Source organism: Rhinatrema bivittatum, chromosome 2 (assembly GCF_901001135.1).
Source record: "Rhinatrema bivittatum chromosome 2, aRhiBiv1.1, whole genome shotgun sequence".
In the NCBI taxonomy this organism is placed as follows: Eukaryota; Metazoa; Chordata; class Amphibia; order Gymnophiona; family Rhinatrematidae; genus Rhinatrema; species Rhinatrema bivittatum.
The window spans coordinates 216,604,333-216,624,910 of record NC_042616.1 but is presented as its reverse complement, the minus strand read 5'-3'; positions in this window follow the sequence as shown (position 1 = coordinate 216,624,910).

The window sequence follows — 20,578 nt, the reverse complement described above, 5'->3', positions numbered from 1 at the left end:
AACATAAAAATTGTGCTAATATTGGCAAGCATGATCTCTCATATCCTCCTGCTCCCTGTCCTCCAGCCATCTCCTCAAATAAAAGATCCATATTCAAGCCAGATATGGAATAAAAAGGTAGTAGGGAAATGTGAATTGGTTATTTACTCTTTCAGATAATACCAGGGCTAGGGGTCACTCCATGAAGTTGGCAAGTAGCACATTTAAAACAATCAGAGATAATTCTTTTTCACTCAACACACAATTAAGCTCTGGAATTCATTGCCAGGGGTTGTGGTTAAAGCAGTTAGCGTAGCTGGATTGGAAAGGTTTGGACAAGTTCCTGGAAGAGAAGTCCATAAACTGCTATTAATCAATTTGACTTAGGGAATAGCCACTGTTTATTACTGGCATTAGTAGCATGGGATTTGTTTACTATTTGAATATTTGCCAGGTATTTGAATCCTGGATTGGCCACTGTTGGAAACAGGATACTGGGCTTGATGGACCTTTGGTCTGACCCAGTATGACAACTTTTTATGTTCTTATTTGAAAATGTTAACAGAGCCAGTTATCATCAAACAAATTCCAACTACCACCGTGGTTTAGCTAAGCAGTAAATAATCCAAAGTCAGCTGGCCCACTCTAGCAATTGCTAGGCAGGCTTCTAGTAGTATTCTTAGTTTGCCACTATTCTAACTTGCTTTTGCCCAGATACCCTGTTCATTGTGACAAATACAAGTCATATAACTGCAATATGCATATTTGTGTTTACTGTGCACATATTATTATTCAAAACCTATTGTCATTATGCTGATAGTCTTATTTTGTTTGGCAAGAATTTCTGAGTGGATAGAAAAGTGCACTGAAGTCCTGGAAGGCTCAAAAAAGCAACACAAGAGTTGCACTGCCTGTTCTGGGATTCCTTATATCCAGCTTCCACCTTTCCATAATCTTCTTCAGCCCTGAGGATCTCTGCGTGGGAAAATAAAAAGAGGGGAGGGAGAGTCACTGGGGCACAGATGACTTGCTAATACTTGGCTCTGTTTGCCCAGGACCTGGCCCTGCAAAATTACACTTCTCCACAAACTGAATTCCAAAACAGCACTGCAAAATTCTAAAAACTATATCATACACAAAATCATAAAATAGTTCCTACAAATTTAGATGAGACAGAAAATTCTGTTGCAGATTAGCAAAAAACATTGTTGGAAATCTAGCTATCTCAAAGAAGCCTCTATTGTTGCCAGTTTGCAGGATTGATTTTTTGACTTGTGGAAGCATATAAACTGCAAATAAATAGACAAATATGATTTTCTTTGACCTAGCAAGCTTTTTAACAAAGATTTTTTGGCGGAGCAACGTTTCTTCGTGTCTCACTTAATTTTCTGGTCATTTAGCTCTTTTACAGAGCAGTGTCTGCAAAAAATGATCCTGCTGTCAATCATTATTATTTAATATACCTCAGTACCCGAACTATTGCATTCTCTCATTATATTTAACAGATTCACATTACAGAATGAGTGAGTCTAGGAAAAATTTCCAGATGATATCTCTTGGCAATGCTGGATGATTTGATAACTTTGGCTATAGCATATAATATCACTATTTTTCACATCTATCCAAAAAGGAAAATTAAAATCTTATCGACCAAGGTTTCTGGCAATCAAAATGTATAAATGTCCTGAAAGGGGCTACAAAAATAGTTCCAGAGTATGTATGTTAGGGATGTTTAGAGGCAAACGTTTTGTTTTGGTTTGTTTTTTTTTTGGTTTGCAGCCCACCTCCATTTTTTGTTTATTCGTTTCATTTCCTTTTTCATTTCCCATTCAAGTCAATGGAGGAAGCAATGCAGCCTATATTGAGCTTCGAAATCAGGATTTTCTAATCAATTCTAATGAAACTTCTGGGTAGACATCCCCAGAAGGGGGAAGAGAACTCCAAGGCACCAAGGCTGGGACAAAAAGGCACAAAAAAAAATAGCAGGAACAGCCTTAGGCGCCGTAAAGGGAGAACGGGTACTTTTGTGGCAAAAATTCTCCGAGGCATCTTCAGAGGAGCCAAGCAACAGCAATAGTGGCAAGAACACACCAAGGCTTCAAAAGAGGGCACCAATAACAGTGGCATGAAAAAAGAGAGAGAAAGTGGCACCAAGAATGGCATGAACATCCTAAGGCACCATGAAGAGGGAACAGAGCAGCAAAGGCGGCAGAAATAAACACTCTGGCACTGAAAGGGGGACAAAACAGCACAAAGAGTGGCCTGAGGACCCCCAAGACACTATGAGAGGTCAAAGCAGCCACCCACAGTGGCAAGGACACCCCAAGGTATTACATCAGACGTAAGGCAGCAAGTCAGACTGGCAGCAAGATCCCAAGCTGTAGGCTCTGGGGTATGGCAGAAAGGCTGAGTGGCAGCAAGATCCTCAAAGTGGTACAACAGGTACAAGGAAAGGTGGCAGCAAGAACCCCACATTTAGTGTCAGGAGCAGGGCACATAGGCAAGGTGGCAGCAGCACCACCAAGGTGGTACATCAGCAGCAGGGCAGTCAGGCAGAGTGGTAACAAGACACCCAATCCTCTGCTCCTGTGATTCCCTCCTCTCCCCTTTGCTCGAAGTGGCATGATGATGGAATTAGAAGGGGCTACTGGGGTTCTTGATGTCACAATATACTTTATTGATACTGAACTACACACCAGTGCCACTGTAGTAATACTGATTGAATTTCTGTCTGTCACACACTCAGTCAAGCTGACAGACTTGAGTTCATTTCAGTGCTTAGCAAGCACCGGCAGTAGCTTGTGCTACTAGCAAGTTGCTAATTTTGCTTCGGACATTGGCACAACCAGTATGTGCAAAAGTGTCTCTTTCACATATACATGTGCACACACACATATACAGTGTGGGGCAGATTTGAAAAGCCCTACCCGTGCTTAGCCTATTCAAGCATTTGTCCCGGGGCTTGAAAAAAGGGGCGGGGAATGGGTGGGGTGGGGGCGTGGCCAGAGGCCTCCATAGGGCCTCTAGGCTGGGAGATCGTGCGCCGGCACTTCCTGCCCAGGGGCAGGCGCAACTTGCAAAACAAAGTTTGGAGGGGGGGGGGGGGGTTTAGGTAGGGGAAGGAAGGGGAAGGTACTGGGGGCGGAAGGAAAGTTCCCTCCGAGGCTGCTCTGATTTCGGAGCAGCCTCGGAGGGAACAGGGAAAGCCATCGGGGCTCCCCTAGGGCTCGGCGCGTGCAAGGAGCACAAATGTGCACCCCCTTGCATGCGCCGACCCCGGATTTTATAACATGAGCGTGGCTGCGAGCACATGTTATAAAATCGGGCATAGATTTGTGTGCGCCGGGTTGCGCGCACAAATCTATGCCCACACGTAGCTCTTAAAATCTGCCCCATTATATGTGTGCACTGCAGAATAACTGTTTTTGCACAGTCAAAAAATTATAACAGAAAAGCTACAACAAGGCAGCACTTATGTCTTTCTCTGCAAGTCAATGACAATGTTATAAAGAAATAAACAGCACGTTTTAGCAGAGTTTTGCATATATAGAGAGAAGGAGGGAGACGAGTCGAAGAGGACTCCAAGGTTATGGGCTGATGGGATCGGGATGACGACTGTTATCCACAGAAACAGAGAAAGGAGGAAGAGGGGAAGTGAGTTTGGGGGGAAAGATAAGGAGCTCTGTCTTGGCCATGTTGAGTTTAAGGTGGCAGTAGGAAATTCAGACAGCTATGTCAGACAAGAAGGCCGAGATCCGGGACTGGATTTCTGGTGACTTTTTTGGTGTAGAAAGGTAGATCTGGGAGTCATCAGCTTAAAAATGGTATTGAAAGCCATGAGAGGAAATCAGAGCACCAAGGGAATTAGTATAAGTGAAAAGAGGGCCCAAGACAGAACCCTGAGGTATACCAATTGATAGTGGAATGGCAGTAGAAGAGGAACAACCAGAGGAAACGTTAAAAGTGTGATAGGAGAGGTACAAAGAGAATCAAGACAAGACAGAATCCTGAAATCCAAGCAAGGACAGAGTATCAAGGAGTAGGTGGTGATCAAAAGTGTCAAAAGCAGCAGACAGATCAAGCAGGATAATGACAGAGTAAAGATCTTTGGCTTTAGCCATAAACAGGTCACTGGAAACGTTTGCAAGGGCAGTTTCAGTTGAATGTAGAGGGTGAAAACCAGTCTAGAGTGGATCAAGAATGGCTTGAGATGTAAGAAAGTTAAGTCAGAGGTGGTGAACAGCACATTCAAGTAGTTTGGAGGCAGAAGGGAAATAGGACGAAAGTTGGCAGGATAGGTAGGATCTAGTGAGGGTTTCTTACGGATGGGTATGATTACAGCACATTTGAAGGCAGCAGGAACAGCAGCAGTGGAGATTGATATATTGAGGATGTGACAGATGGAAGAGATGACTACAGTGGAGATGGAAAGAAGTGGGGAAGAAGCAGGTAAAGATGGTATAGTTGAAAACTCAATACTTATTTTCTGAATCTTGTCATGGAAGTAGTCAGTCAGAATTCAAGAAATCCCGGAGGCACAGTGGATCTTTCACTTGTGAAGGAGAGAAGGGAATATTAGAGAAACTGTGCCAAGGAAGCAAAATCCTTATCTGAAATCATAAATTTATGTACATAACATAAGACTTGCCATACTGGGTCAGATCAAGGTTCCATCAAGCCCAGTATCCTGTTTCCAACAGTGGGCAATCCAAGTCACAAGTACCTGGTATGTGGCCAAACATTAGATAAATCCCAAGCTACTATTGCTTATTAGTTACTATAATAGCAGTTTATGGATTTAACCTCTAGGAACTTATTCAAACCTTTTTGAAACCCAGTTACACTAACTGCTGTAACCACATCCTCTGGCAATGAATTTCAGAGCTTAACTATGCGCTGAGTGAAAAAGAATTTTCTTCGATTTGTTTTAAATGAGCTACTTGCTATGTTTTTAAGTTTCTGTTTTAGATTGTTCAGTATTCTCTCAACATTCATTTTTTAAGATACTTGGCTGAGGAAGACAAATTAAAAATACCAAATTGTTTTCATTTTTATGAATGATATTCATTTATTATATAGTAATAGTTTTGCATTTTTTGATAGCTTTGAGGCGCCACTATATTGTGTGAGAGAGAGAGAGAGAGAGAGAGAGAGAGAGAGAGAGAGAGAGAGAGAGAGAGACTGGCCATAATGTCATGGCCCATAGGCAGGTATTTGTATCCCTATGGTAGGCCCACCTAGTAACTCGAGGTGGGGATTAGGTAAGAGTGTAGGGGGTTAGGGGCCACTTTGACATGCTACGTGACACCTACGAACAGAACAGTGGTCTCTTGTGAAGATATGCTGGCCTTCGGAGTGAAGAAACTCACTCCAAGATGAGATTTGGGCAAGGTTCTCTCAACCTAGCTTGATGGACTCTCTACCTGGGTAACATCAAGCTAGGTTGAGAGAACCTTGCCCAAATCTCATCTTGGAGTGAGTTTCCTCACTCCGAAGGCCAGCATATCTTCACAAGAGACCACTGTTCTGTTTGTAGGTGTCACGTAGCCTGTCAAAGTGGCCCCTAACCCCCTACACTCTTACCTAATCCCCACCTCGAGTTACTAGGTGGGCCTACCATAGGGATACAAATACCTGCCTATGGGCCATGATATTATGGCCAGTCTCTCTCTCTCTCTCTCTCTCTCTCTCACAGCTGAAATCAGACTTACAGGAGACATGGCAATGAAATATTACACATCTGAAAGAGGTGTTGTGATAGCTCTTCACAGGCAGGCTAACTCCTCCTATTTTTGGAATTTGCATCGCACCATACGATATGGTGCGATCGCATGCGGTAAACACGTTTTCACATGCGTTAAAGGCCTATCGCATGCAAAAACGCCTTACCACATTTTGATAAATGACCCCCTTTGTCAGGTATAAGAGTGTATCATCTGCCTATAGGGATATTTTGTGAGGCTCACCACCGATTTGAATTCCGTGAATCATCTGTGATATCCTAACAGCTTGAGCAAGTGGCTCTATTACCAGATCGAATAATAGAGGGGAGAGAGGACACCCTTGTCTTGTCTTTATTTTCTTGATTGTTTTTTTTTCACACAATTTTGTTTTTGGGATAGGGTGCACCTTTTACAAACAGCTGACCTTAGACTGGATCTATTTCAACCTCTCCCCTTTTTGTGTGCTTGGGGATAAAAATTTTTGAAAGTTGTACACTTCACTACTTTTCCCTCTAACCTTTCTCTATTAGTGTTCCTACTTTTTTTTTACACTCCATAAGAGTATGTTAGTTGCCCTGGCTAACAGACCATACCAAGTTTTATTTTTGCATTGCTTGATTTAAAAATAAGTAAACTGCACATTTATATTATTCTTCACTACTTTTCCCATTTAATGTTCTGGTTGGATTTACTGTCTACTTACTTACATACTAGTAAAAAGGTTAATTACTGTTTTATTCTGGTGGGATGAATTTATCTGGTCTGTGGTGCCACAAGTGAGAGGTTGTTTGGGAAGGGCACAGAATTCTGGTATTGGGATGACCAGGACTCCGTCTCATCCCCCACTCAGACTACGAACCATATTAGTAAATATAATTTCTCATGTTGTACTTCCCACCTCATGCATAGGGGAAATTCATAGTCAGGACCAAGGGGAGGCCACACAGTTTTCAGTTGCAATAGGGAACTTAACCAAGAAACTTGTATCAAGTGCCATATTACACCTTTTGAACAATCTATTCAGTATGAAGTAGATGTTAAGAGCTGCGCATGGGCGCACATGTGTGAACGTTTCCGACGTGCGCACATGAACACGGCAATTTTAAAACATAAGCACGCGTGTTTTAAAATCTGCTATTCATGCGTACATTTGCGCATGATTTCATATTGACGTGTGCATGTGCACGAAAACGCTGTCTTGCTCGCGTAAGTGGGGGGGATTTTACCAGACGTGCGCTGACACTAGAGCCCATTTTCCCAGTTCATTCCCAGTTTGTCTAGTTAACCAATCGGCCTTCCTAACCCCCCCTCCCCCCCTGTTACTTTGCCTACCTTTTACCCTGTTCAGCCAGACCCCCCTAAACCTTGTTAAGTAGCCTATTTTTATTATTTTATTACTTACAGGCCATCCATAACAGAAGTAAAGTCATGCAGTAGGGGGCACCAGTGCACGCTTGTGCGCATAAATAGGTGTGCGCAGAAATCATGCCTCAACCCCGGCCCACCCATGCCCTGCCCAGGCCACGCCCAGACCACGCCCCTTTTTCTGAAAACTATTTTGTGCACATAATGGGAGATACGCGTGTTGTCGTGGGCCTTTTAAAATACATGTGGCGCGTGCATGTCCGAGACACGCGCGTGTCTCCCGGTTTTGGCACACGCAAGGCTTTTAAAATCGACCAGCAAGGTTTTATGCTGGAATACCATCACAGCATTCAGCTCATTTATTTGCAATTTGAAGAGCATTATAAATGAAATGCCCAGGGTTTTGGTGTTTTATCCTTCCTCCTAATGTAGGACAGATAGAGAGAAGACTTGGATTTAGCCCTAGTACTAAATGTTGTGCCTTATCACCTTAAGAAGCGCCCAGGCTGCGTTTACATTTAGATACTGAAGGAAACCTGGATTTCGGCCCTTGTGTCTCACACTATACTCAAAACATGTGCATTTATCATTATGACTGCACAGACTGCTATATGTTAGTTTTTACATATTACACCGATGGTATGAGGCTTGGAATATTAGAATATGAATCCTGTAGTCTGTTTATAATTACAGGCACCAACAAGCAGGAAACATCTGATACTGCGAATAGAATCTGTATTTTTATGGATAGCGTCTTTATGTACTGTATATGTTTATTCTGAAATGGTTGGCAATAGCAAGGGCAAGTTCCAGGTATGGTGTTTCTTATTTGTTAATGAATGACCGGTCAGCTCTTTCAGCAAGCCATTAACAGCCACCATATCCTGTCATATCCACCATATCCAGCCACCGTATCCTGTCAACCATTATTGCTCATGTTAGCAATTTAAAATATATGCTCATTAAAATAAATGTAAATTGTAAACCTAATGGAAAGCATGGGAATCCAATTTTTCTGATTTGTTACAAACTATAGCCCTCATTAATGGCCAGGAGATGCCCCATTGTTACAAATAAATGGGCATTTGCAGCATTCTTTGACGTCACTGTAAATACATTAAAAAATAATTCTCTTTATCTTTATTTACACTTTATGGTTTATAATATCACTTTTGACCTCTAGGTCAGGTATTCTCATCCCATTAAATATTGTCTGGGTTAAAGTTCTCAGATGAAATTCATCCATCTGGTCATTAATAGCCTATAAAATTCATCTTTATCAATCATTAATGTTTCATTTCAATTTATTAGTGATTTATATAGCACCTTAATGCTAAAGTTCAAACAATGAACTATCATGAGACAATAACTAAGTGACACAAACATGCAATGAGAAGAGTCTAATTGTAGTCAGAAAGGTAAAAGTAGATTAATGTTGGTGAGAGCAACAGATTAGGAAAGGAATAGGATTAGGAGAACTAAGAATGGATTCCATGTAAGCTTAAGAATTTTAATTAACAGGATTTCACTACAGAAGAAATATGAGGTTGCAAGGAAAGGTATATGTAAAAAATGAATCCAAGGTCTCCAGTGGAATTAAAGACTGTCAAGGTAAGGATAGGAGAAATATTGGAGGATGGGTAGAAGAAGTATTTTTTTGTTTTGTTTTGTTTTTATTTAATCTTTATTGAGTTTTTAACATAATTACAAGATAGCTAAAATGCATATCCAGAAATTTCAGGAAGGTAGGGTATAAGCAATCCAAAGCAAAAATCTGAAGAATATACTCTAACAAAGCAATTCAGCAAATAAGCTGTAATTGACATATACTTTATGTAATATATAGGTATACATTATTCTCCTGGAGCCATAAAAATCCCGGGGCTGAGTCCAAGTGATAATTTCACCAGTCCTATTGCCTCGGGTCGTAGGTTCTAAATTTCTGGGGGACGGAGGCTGTCCTCCGAGGCTCAGGGCAGGTCAGTGGAATCCCTTCCATTATGTGCTACTGTACCCCTCACTGCAATAATGCTCAGGGAACAGACAGGACATAGTTTTGGTTGTTAAAAAATTAAAATTTACTGTGATTTCTTCCAAATAAAGTCCAAGTACTTTGAAAAAAATGTCCAAGCAACATTTGTGTTAGAACTTAATTCTTTTCCTCACTAAACTTCTCGTCCCTCTCTGTCAGGTCTATCCAGTACCGAGCAGTAGGAAGAGCTGTGTAAGTGTCCCTACTACAGACTCCTGGGATAGGGCTTACCCATCCATAGAATAGCTAGATAAGTGTCCCAGATAGGCAGGGTAATCCTTGGTGTGAAGGGGATCCTCTTTTTCCTGAAAAATAATAACTGAGGTCCACAGGAGATCTGGTCTTCAACCCCAGTCTGTGCCTGTGTCTCAAAATGTGGAGATACCAGTGACAGGTCTCCAAAGATCTTTGCCCTTCTCCCTGTAACTTCGCACTCTGAACTCTTCCTGGGGACCTCTCTGGGGGAAATGTCTTTTGGTGGAAGAAATCAGGGCTGTATAACCCCACTTCATTGTGAAGAAGAGTGGTGAAAGCTTCCTTACAAACTTAATGGAAAAAGGCAAAAACACTATCAAAATCCACAACTTCTCTCTAAGGTGATGACTCATGGCTGCTCCTTCACTGGCTATGAGGGGTCCAGCAGATTTTCTGGTACCTGGACTCTGCATGTAGGGTATGTAACTTCTCCAAGAGAGACTAGGTCCTCTCACATGAAGTCACAACCAAAAGTTCCAAAACTGCTGAAAACAATCTTTATGCCCACTGGGAGGCAAATATTTACAGGCCGGGGTAAACTGAAGGCACTCCTTCTGTCAAACTCAAATCAGAGTAAGAAAAAACAGCTCCTCACTGTTCAACTCCAAACCAAAATGACCATACATTATTCTCTCCTAAGCCCCCTTATGTACCTGGAACTCACTACTCCAGCAATGTCTCTGGGGAGGTGCTATTAAGAATGGTACACCCCTCTACTATTGGCTAACCCAATATCTGTATTGACAAAATGCATAAACTGGCAGCAATAATACTTTTGCCACTATTGTATTGGAGGATGGATGCACATCTTTATTCAAGCCTTGTAAGAACATAAGAAATGACATGCTGGGTCAAACCAAGGTGGTATACCAAGCATTAGGGTGCAATCTAACCTTCTTTTGGTCAGATGTTGGTATTGACTGGATATCTCATGAACTCTGATCTATTCAGTATGGTCTATTTGCTCTCTATATGTTATGCCTACAGTTGCTGGCTAGAATTTCCAGATTAATAAAAGTTAAGATTTGTAGACATCTTTGAGCTGTTTTCATTTTTCCAGATCTCAAATGGGAATCAGTAATGGGACGCTACTGTAGAGGGGCAGAGTTCATGGAAGGGAGAAAGGGGTTTATTTCTTCCTGACTAGATCGAGAGAGAAAGGAAGAAGCATTACCCACCCAACTGTCTTTCCACAGGTTCACTTCACCATCTGCATGACCCATTTGCTGAAACCACAAAACAAATCAGAGAGATGGACTCTTGCTATATACAGGTTTGATCCTCTTGACATTTTATGTACCTCATAAGATGGGCTACACTTAGATTTCAGCAAGCTTTTGATACTGTCCTGGATAGGAGGCTCATGGATAAACTGATTATCCTGGGAATAGGTCCCAAAGTATTAGACTGGATAAGAAACTGGATGAGTGCTGGAAGACAGAGAGTAATGGTAAATGGAATTCACTCTGAGTAGAGAAAGGTGATAAGTAGAGTGCCTGCCTCAGGGATTGGTAGTAGGGCCAATTCTGTTCAATATTTTATTTTAGTAATATTGCGGAGGAGTTAGAGGGAAAAGGTTGCCTTTTTGTAGATGATACTAAGATCTGTAACAGAGTGAACACCCCTGAAGGCATAGACAGAATGAAAAGTGTAACACCCCCCACACACACACACACACACTTTCATTGGGGGCCACATGGTTCCCAGGAGGCTATCAATGCCCTGGACCTTTGATTCTCTCTGCTATCAAACTGCTCCAGTAGCTCCTAAGATGCCGGGATTCACCAGTGGGGAGGAGATCTAAAGATCCAGGGTCCTTAGTGCAATGGTGGAAATTTTCAAAACAGTTATTCACGTTCATCCACTTTTCAATCATTGATCAGATTATTTACTGTAGCAGGGTTCACTCGGTAGTGCAAGCACCCAAAACACAGGAGGAGGCGATGATGATATTCAACAAAAATAATTTATTTTCACTTGAAAAATGAAATCCAGGCCAATATTGCAAAAATCATAAATAGCAAAAGAAAAATCATGATTACAAAAGCCACAGTCTCTTTATTCATGGTGCAAACTCTTTCAGCTCTGGTTTCTTTCACTGAATCAGTTTGTAAGACTCCTTTCCCATATAGGGTAGGATAGTTATCTTCTTTCACTATCATGTAATAGAGGGAGAAAACAACAAAACAAAAACCCTCTCTACAAACTGTTACACAGCTGATCTTTCAAAAATCCAGATATATCTATCAACATTGTATACCTGTTGCAGGATAGATTCACTGGAACTATAGCCCTTCAGACAAGGGGGGAAACAGTCCTCTGTGAAGGAGTATATGGGAAAACTCCTCAGAACACCTTGAAGGACTGGCCCTAGCTATCTGTACTGTTACTCCTTAAAAGCCAAACCAACAGGGGATTCTGAGCTAGGGTGGATCCCTGCAGCTGGGTTAAGAACGTAAGAAGGCAGGGTCCAGAGGGCTAGGGAGGCCCCAGAGAAAGAGGAGGCAGGAGCCAGCATAAGCTAAGTCTGTATTTATTTGTTTGTGATAATACCATTGAACTAAGTGACCTCTACCCTGTACTTCTGATTTTGTATACAAATAAAGAGTTGTTTGTGAGGAACCAGCCAAAGTTTGACCTCTGCTTGAACTCCTTGTTGTTTCCCAACTCTTGGCTCTGACCTAGTGACTATATATGGTGATAGCAATGGGATCCCTGTTCTAAATGGGAAAGACAGACAAGAACTCACACAGTGAAGAATAGGCCGAGCAGATAACCAAGAATTCCCAGATGCCTTTGCGGTACTGTGGCCTGTCAGAGGTGAATGAACTTTGAGTGCCTTTCTGAGCATGACTTGCAGAATATCTCTGAGATGGATCTACTGGCACCAACAGGAAAAGGCCTATTCCATGACAGTGTTTGCACCACAATACAAGGAAACTTGGTGCACATGACATCAGGATGCAAGCTTTTGTCTTGCAGATGCATGGTTTCAACGGACAGAAATCAGTTGAAAAGGAGATCCTGTGAGGTGACAGTTTTTAATTAAACCCTGGTGCCAAGAAATGGAATTCAAGCCTAGCTCCTATTCAAGACCCAGACTGCGATTTGTTTACACAACAAAAGAAGAACAGAAGAGAACACATTGCATCAAAGCCAGAGTGATACAGGAACTTGTATGATGGGAGGATGGTTCAGGGAAGACTAGTATAGAATGATTTTTACAATTGAATGGGGGGTGTCATCACAAGCATTTCCTATACATGATAGATTGTCATGACAACAGCATAAGGTATCTTTGTAAAAAAAAGTCTTTGAGCAGTTACGTCATTCATTCTGGAAGCTTCGGGAATGTTGTATTTTGATTATATAAGTCAGGGCATGTCAGAGATTCACTGAGATGCAAGTTATTACAGATAGAGGGCAGTTATATTGCATCTCCCAGAACACTTGTCTTGGACTTTCTTATAAACAGCTGAATAAATTATATTTTAAAATCTTTTTCTGAATCGAAGTGTTCTGATTGCCCTGTCCCTGTGTACACAAAATTATGTACAACAGATAAAGAAAATTTGTTTTTTCTGGGGCCTAGTTGTAGTACAGCCTGGGAATCCATTACAATAGGCTAAGGGGGCTAGCCTTGCCTGAAGCAGGTAGAGCGATTATGTTAGTAAGGCTGAACAGGGCATAAAGGTTTTTTTTGTTTTCTTTTTCCTCTTCCCTGGAGTCACACCAGTTTGTAGGTAACCAGGGAGGTGCAGAAAACATGAAACGGCTGGTACATGTTTTGACAGAAGGCCAGCAACAGCTGTAGAAAGTTGTCCAAGGTTTACATGAACAATTCACTCAATAGCAGGGAATGCTGACACAGCAACAGGGGGTGCTGGTGAAGATAGCTCAAGGCATACAAGTTGCTACAACCCAAGTGAATGTGTTACCCCACATCTTATTCAAGATAAAGGCAGGAAAAGGTCTAGAAATCTTCCTGAAAAGCTTTGAGAGGACTACTCACCTATCGTGTTGGCCAATTGGACCACGTACTTGGCAAACACAGTGGGATCGGGAGTAGGTTCCATGTGGGAATTTGATCTAATTTGGTTAAATATGCTAGGCAGACTGGGTGGGCCTTTTGGTCTTTATCTGCTCTCATTTACTATGTTACTTTGATCATGCCTTATTTTAAATAGTGTTATATAATAATTAGTGAAGCTTTCAAAGTGAAGGTGAAGCTTTGTGAGTGTTCCTGTGTCCTGCAGTAATATTGTTGCTCACTGTACAATTCAAGATGGCAAACATAATTTGAAGTGATGTGCTAACTTCATTGAGACTGACATCCTTGCCTTCATTTTATCAAGAAGAGCATGGTGATATACAGTACTGTCTGTACAAGCTATTATTCCGTGACATTATAAAGAGCAAGGGGAACTCTGAAATGCTTTCACATCTAACTGGTATTCAACCTGATATTGTGATTGACAGTTAAGTCTTGTTTTACTATCATCAAAATCTTAAAGCCCAAATATATCATAGGAGTTTGTTGAAATGTAGGGATGCACATTCATTTGAAAAGAATGTGCAATCCAAACTGAAAATGCCCATTTTTTTGGCTCATTTCAGTTCAAATGAAACAAATCCCCAATGGCTCCAAAAAACAAAACATTTTGTGGCTTTTCATTTTGGCAAATGACACACAGTATTTGGCAAACAAGTTAAAAAAATCATGCCTCCTCCCCTACAATTGTCCCTGTCACCCATTGCTATTCCCTTACCCTCCACTAATGAGGGTAAAAAGGGTAGGAGTGATCCCTAGTCACTTCTGCCCCGCTGGTTCTGCTTTAAAAACGGCACTGGTCTTAGAGGCAGCCAATGCCATCTGTATTTAGGCTCCTGCCTCTTTTACCCTTGGATCAGTGCTGTGGAAGGGGAAAGGTGGAGGGGGGGAGGGGGAACAGGGGGTCCTTCTGAACCAAAATAAACATTGAGGTCCAGATTCAAAAGCATTTAGCCCGATAACTCAGAAATTATCTGGCTAAGTGAAAATGTGGGCACTTATCCAGCTAAATTCTAGTTGGCTAATAAGTTAGCTGGCTCAGTTCTAGCCGGATAAGTTAGGGGCATTCTGGGAGCACAAGCGAGAGGAGCTGAGTTAGCTGGCTAAGTTATTTGGCTATCTCCGATATTCAGACTTAGCTGGCCGAGTCAGCTGAAAAGGCTGTTCTAAAGTTAGCAGGATAGTTAGCCAGCTTAACTTTCAGATAGCCGGCTATACTCAATACTGCGGCTGCATTATTCAAGATACCTTTAAAGTTAGCCAGATCAATGAATCCGACTAACTTTGCAATCCGGATGGTGACTGAATATGGACCTCTAAATGAACCAAATCACAAAATAAAACTCTGAAACGAAAAACCAAATAAAAAGAACCACAACAAAAATGTTGTTCCCGCACATCCCTATTGAAATCCACCTAATTCCTTTTGCAGTAATTGCTTTCCTGTATGACTTGTGCTATTTTTCTCCCTTTTTCTCTCTAGGTTTATCCTCTCCTTCCTTTTCAACTAAGTCACTTGCTAAGCCTTGGCCCAAACCTTCCTTTAACCAAAGCTTCTGTGAATCAGCCCTACATACTTTTCTCATGGACGTATGTCTGACACCAGGAAGAAACAGCAAAACACGCCTGTATTGCATGAGTTGCACCAAACATATTTTATGACTATCATTGGTAACAATAGCGTACAATGTGCTATGGGGCAAAGCTACTACAAGTGCATTACGTTTAGCATACACACTTTATTGCACATGTATTATATTTATCTTTAGAAGGTTGATATTGAAAAGCTTTGTGCGGCAAACATTTTGAGTTCCCACACAAAACTTGACATTTGAATATCCCCCCCCCCCCTCTGCTGACTGCATACATTTCGGTACACACAACTTTTCATGTCCACATGTTTGCATTGATGGAGGCATTCAGAGGTTGGGGGCTAGACATGAGCTGGTGAGCGCACATATTGCGTGCCCTCTGGCTAAAGTTACGCGCATAGTATGGTCAGAATCATGCCTTCTCTAAAGTTACCCGAGTAAAGTTGTCTGAGCATATTCAGCAGCAGTCTCAGGTGCGCATGTCCTGCTGAATATTCAGGTAAACCTAGGCACATAACTTTACCTGGATAACTTACCCATTCACTGGCTTTCAGAATATCAGCATCTCAGTTCCTATATTAAAAGCTTTTAGAAACCACTTTCACAGGCACATGATCATCCGAAGCGGTGAACAGCATAGGCAATCAAATTGCCTCCAACATAATACATAACAAACATTCATACTGTAAGTGTCTTATACCATAGCATAAAAATGAATGTAACAACATTGGGCAAAGCATACCCAGTGTACAGACTATTATCTTTTCTATTTATACAAAATCAGAATCAGAAGGCTAACTCTTTTCATCTAAAACCTACCGAGAGACAAATATTCTTTAAGGTGAAACTAATGTCAAACAGCATACAACCCTGTCAGCCCAAGACCCATTAATTCCCTTTTGCCCATCAGCATTCCCAGCCTCACAATAACTTAAGAGTATTCAAAGAACTGGAAACTATATCTTCACCTTCTTCCTGAAGGCAATTTCATTTGTTTCCATTAAAATTTTAAAGACATGCTGTTTAATAAGGACAACACCCCACTACAAAGGCCCTCTATCTACATCGTATCAGATGTATCTTTCACAGGGAAAGACATTTTAGTAAAGCACAATGACTAGAACAGAGTAAACCAGGAGAATACCATTCTACCTTTTTTGCTAAATAAGAGGGACCAACCTCCTAAAAAGTATAAACAGATAAGAGTCAAGAGGTTAAATATAGGCCTTGCCATGAATGAAAGCCAGTATAGTTGTAGAAACAATAAACTTACTCTTGCATGTCATGGGTTCCTGGTCACTACTTTGGTTGCGATGTTTTGCACAATCTGGAGCTTATACGCACTCTTAGCTGGGAATCCCACATAGAGAGCAGTACAATAGTCAATCTGCAAGTGACTAGTACATGCACAACCAATTTAAATGGTCCAACCATTAACAGAGGTTGCAAGTATCTAACTGAATGCAACCCTAAATACATCCTGTGAACCACTGCTCCTATGTGGATCTCCAAAGTGCCATATCGAGGATTACTCATAGATTTCTAGCCTCCCTGACTATCTTGATCTCTCGCTCCTCTACCTTTAATGGTATCTGTATCCCAAATGGATCCTAAATGCTGTTTTTCAGCACCTCTGGCTTTCCTACATTCAAGGGTACCTTATTTCTTTGTATGCAGATAAGATCTAGTCTTGGCCTCTCTGGGCAGTGACCCTGATAGTACTGTGTCTCGCTTGAATTATTGCTTAACTAAGATTGCCTCCTGGCTATACCTAGGAACTGTGAGCTCCATACTCAAAAGCCATTTAGATGGGTAATTTAAAGGTTATCCATCTAAATGGCAAAACCGGCATTTTCAGCCACTTATCTGGAAATAATTTAGCCAGATAAGCTGGGAGCACTTTGGGGGCAGGTAGGAAGCATTATGGGGAGGAGCAGAGTCAGGGGGAATAAGTTATCCAGCTAATTCTGGTTGCGCTGCTTGCCTGTCCTACAGTTAGCCACATAAACTTATCCAGCTAACTTAGCCAGGCTATTCAGCAGCACAGCAGTTTAGCCCTGAGTCTCTGGGACTTTCAGGACTAACGTGGTGGTTTCAGAGGTGAAAGTGCCTGTGTGGGAGAGCTGAAGTTCTCAAGTGGCCTCAGAGTGTCTGGACACAGACAAGCAGGGAAAAGGACGGGCAAGCTCAGCTCTGAGGACAGTTGGGGATTTCATCCGTTCAGCACGTCAAGGGTTAGTCTGGATCCCGCGAAAACCCTCAGCATCAAAGTTTTAAAAGTTTGAATTCTACTAAAGTCACAGCTGGATTGCAACCCAAAATTGTAAGGACTTTCAGAACAGGCTTTTTAATTTATTTTTTTTTGGGGGGGGGGGGGTGGATTCCCTCTTGTATTTTGTTATGTGTGACTCTGTGCCTTCTTTTCCACTTATTATTAAAGAATTGGTCTTATTAATTAAAGAATTGGTCTGATTATTATTCAAAGACCAATTCTTTAATTGTTCTTATGTGACTTTTACCCTGTGCATTATAAGTATGCTTTGCTTTTATTTTGTCAAAGTATTCTTTGATTATGGTTGGGGTCAACTATATCAGACAGAGGAACTCTGAGTTATGTAAGTAAAATTAGTCTTTAATACAAAAAATTAAGATAAGCAAAAAACAAAACAAAACAACAACACTGCATCACCAAATCATACAAATATAACAAGTGAAGATACACAAAAAGGTTTGAAAGGTGTCACTATAACAATAAACAGTCTGAATGAGATCAATGCAATCACATGTAAAAAAAAAAAAGAATGAGATTAATATCATAAAAAATGGCATGCTAAATAATCATCAAGCAAGCTGTGTCCAAGCACTCTTTAGAATCGTCTACCACAGACACTCAAACATGTTTTTCTTCAAAGTATTTTGCTTGCAAATAAAGACATTTTCTGAAAGAGAGCCTTATATGTCCCAGTTCTATTCATTAACACTTATCTGAAATAAATCAATCTATGAGATTCCAGTACTATCCACTTGGAGTAAAGTGAATGATTGCAGCTCTTCTCAATTGTATATGGTGTCCACAGTCAATCAATAAGAGAAGCAAAAATACCCCACTGTGATGGACACCATATACAACTGAGTAAAGATGCCCCTAATTCAACTTGCACCTTTAAAGACACATTGCAATTTAACTATCCAACTTAGAAGTAATAATTAGTTAATCATACATTGATCAAGAGTGCTGAAGATGTCTAGACATTCTCAGGCTCCCTCATTCTCTGCTGCAGTCCCAGTTGTACCTCTGGAGAATCGGGTCAGGATCCCACCTTGGCAGATAGGGCAGCTACTTGTACACCGATTGACAAGCAACACTACAGTCCTGGAACACTTACAGAAGGATCTGTAAGTCCCACATTAAACATATGATTCATACAGGATACATGAAGCTTCATATGTTAAGACACTTGCAACCCTTGTTGTGCACCAAAGACTTCAGGACAGTCCTGCAGTCTTTGATTTTTGCTGGGATAGATTAGTGTAATTCCCTATGGCTTGGTGTTCCCTTCAGTTATAAAACTCTGCAGCCAGGCTACTTTCTGGTTAAAAAAAAAAAAAAGTATGATCATATCATTCCTGTCCTTGCCGCACTTCACTGGCTTCCTATAAGATCTAGAATTAAGTGCAATATATTAGTTATAATACATAAATTGATAAATACTATAACACTCCTTGGGTAGGAACAACATTGGGTATTTATACTCCCTCTAGAACATTGTGATCACAAAATAAGGGCCTGTTGGAGGTTCCAACAGTTAGACAGGCACATATATTGGTGATGTGAAAAACAGAGCCCTCTCAATCACCGTCCCAGCCTTGTGGAATACCTTGCCAGAATACCTTAGACCACAGGGCGACAGAAAGATCTGGCTGTATACTGAGGAATTTGCAGTTGACAGTATAACTTCACAGTAAAGAAAGGTTGTTTGAGTAATGTTACAGTATATGTTTTCTTTTGTACATTATGACATGTTTTTATATTGGATTTATATGTTTCTATGTAGACACAATTATGGTAGTGTGCTTGGCATCCTGTAAACTGCCGTGATGCAATGAGTAGCAGTATATAAGAGATTTTAAAATAAATAAATAAGATATATGCAGGCAGAAAGCAGGAATGAATGCAGGCTTGGTGTACAAAGGCACATGCAAGGATGATTCAGCAAGTACTCCAGAGTTTGTGGAACAGAACTGGGCTGAGCAGGAAGCCATCTTGAAGCTTCATTAGAGGTTTTGTTAGAAGTCTTGATCAAAGTCTTTTTGTTATTCAGCCACTTATAAGGTATATGCATAGGATGAAAAAGTTGATATTCTGATTGGATATTTATTTATTTATTTGTTCATTTCTTTGTATTTATAGGCCACTAATACCGAAGCCCTCAGTAGCTTACAAACAGAACGTACATAATAAAATACAGATTAAAACACAACAAAAATCAAATCAAATAAATTCAATATATCTGAATATCCATAATAAAACAGATTAAAACACTAGATAAATAAATAAAGCAGATTCAACTTATCAGTTCCACAATCCACAGGCATAGGGTTGGTGAGTTTCCGATTCTGCTTCTTCCTGGCTGGTACATGCATGTAGATTTCACATGGATGGTGACGTGTTCTGGAAGACATCTGGTCAACTGAAAAGAGAGTCTCAACTGCATACAAAGTATTAGAGACAAAGCTTAGCAAGTTTGTCCCCACTTTTACCAGCTAAAATGTAAGGTAAAGAGAGATTGTTTTATATAGACAACAATAGCAGATTTCTTCTTGGTGCAGTCTCACTGATATTCATATTACAACTGCAAGGATCATCACAAATTACTTGACTTCGATTTTATGTTGCTCAGCCTGCACTCAGTTTGGTTCACAGTTGCACATACTTCTTTATAGAGTGCCTGGCTAGTCCCTACAATTACTAAAGAGTGGATGTAGGGGTACGTTCTATCCCCAATCAGTCACGAACCTGCAAACCAATGGACCTCCAATTTATAGTGAGGCTCAGTGGGTTTTCTGTGGTGGTGTGCTGCCAGTGTTCTGATCCTAAAAAGCAGGAGCGGGGCTAGACCTGGACAAGACTGGAACAGGATATCTTCCATCTTTACTGGCCACCTTCCCTTCGGCTGAGCCCTCAGGTACTAGAGGCTGGCAGAATTTGGACATCAGGAACTCATGGAGGCACACTCCTGGAAATTGAAGAAATCCACAAGAGCAAGACAGGACCATTTTAGGAACAGGATGCAGGAGGCACCCACTAAAACAAGAACAAGACCAGGAGACACAAAACAATACAAAGATCAGACAGAAACACAGGCGCAAACTAGGACAACATGGGAATGCAAGAGGAGGGGTTCCTCAACATGGATGGTGGTGTAAGAGAGGGGAAGTTTGTAAAAAGATCTGGAATGGACAAGGAAATAATGATTTCTATTACTTTAATATTTTTGATACTATTCTTGATTTTTTTCAATTTTAGCCTGGATACTCATTTTTAAGTTAAAGTAAATTATTATTTTGAACACCACCCAGG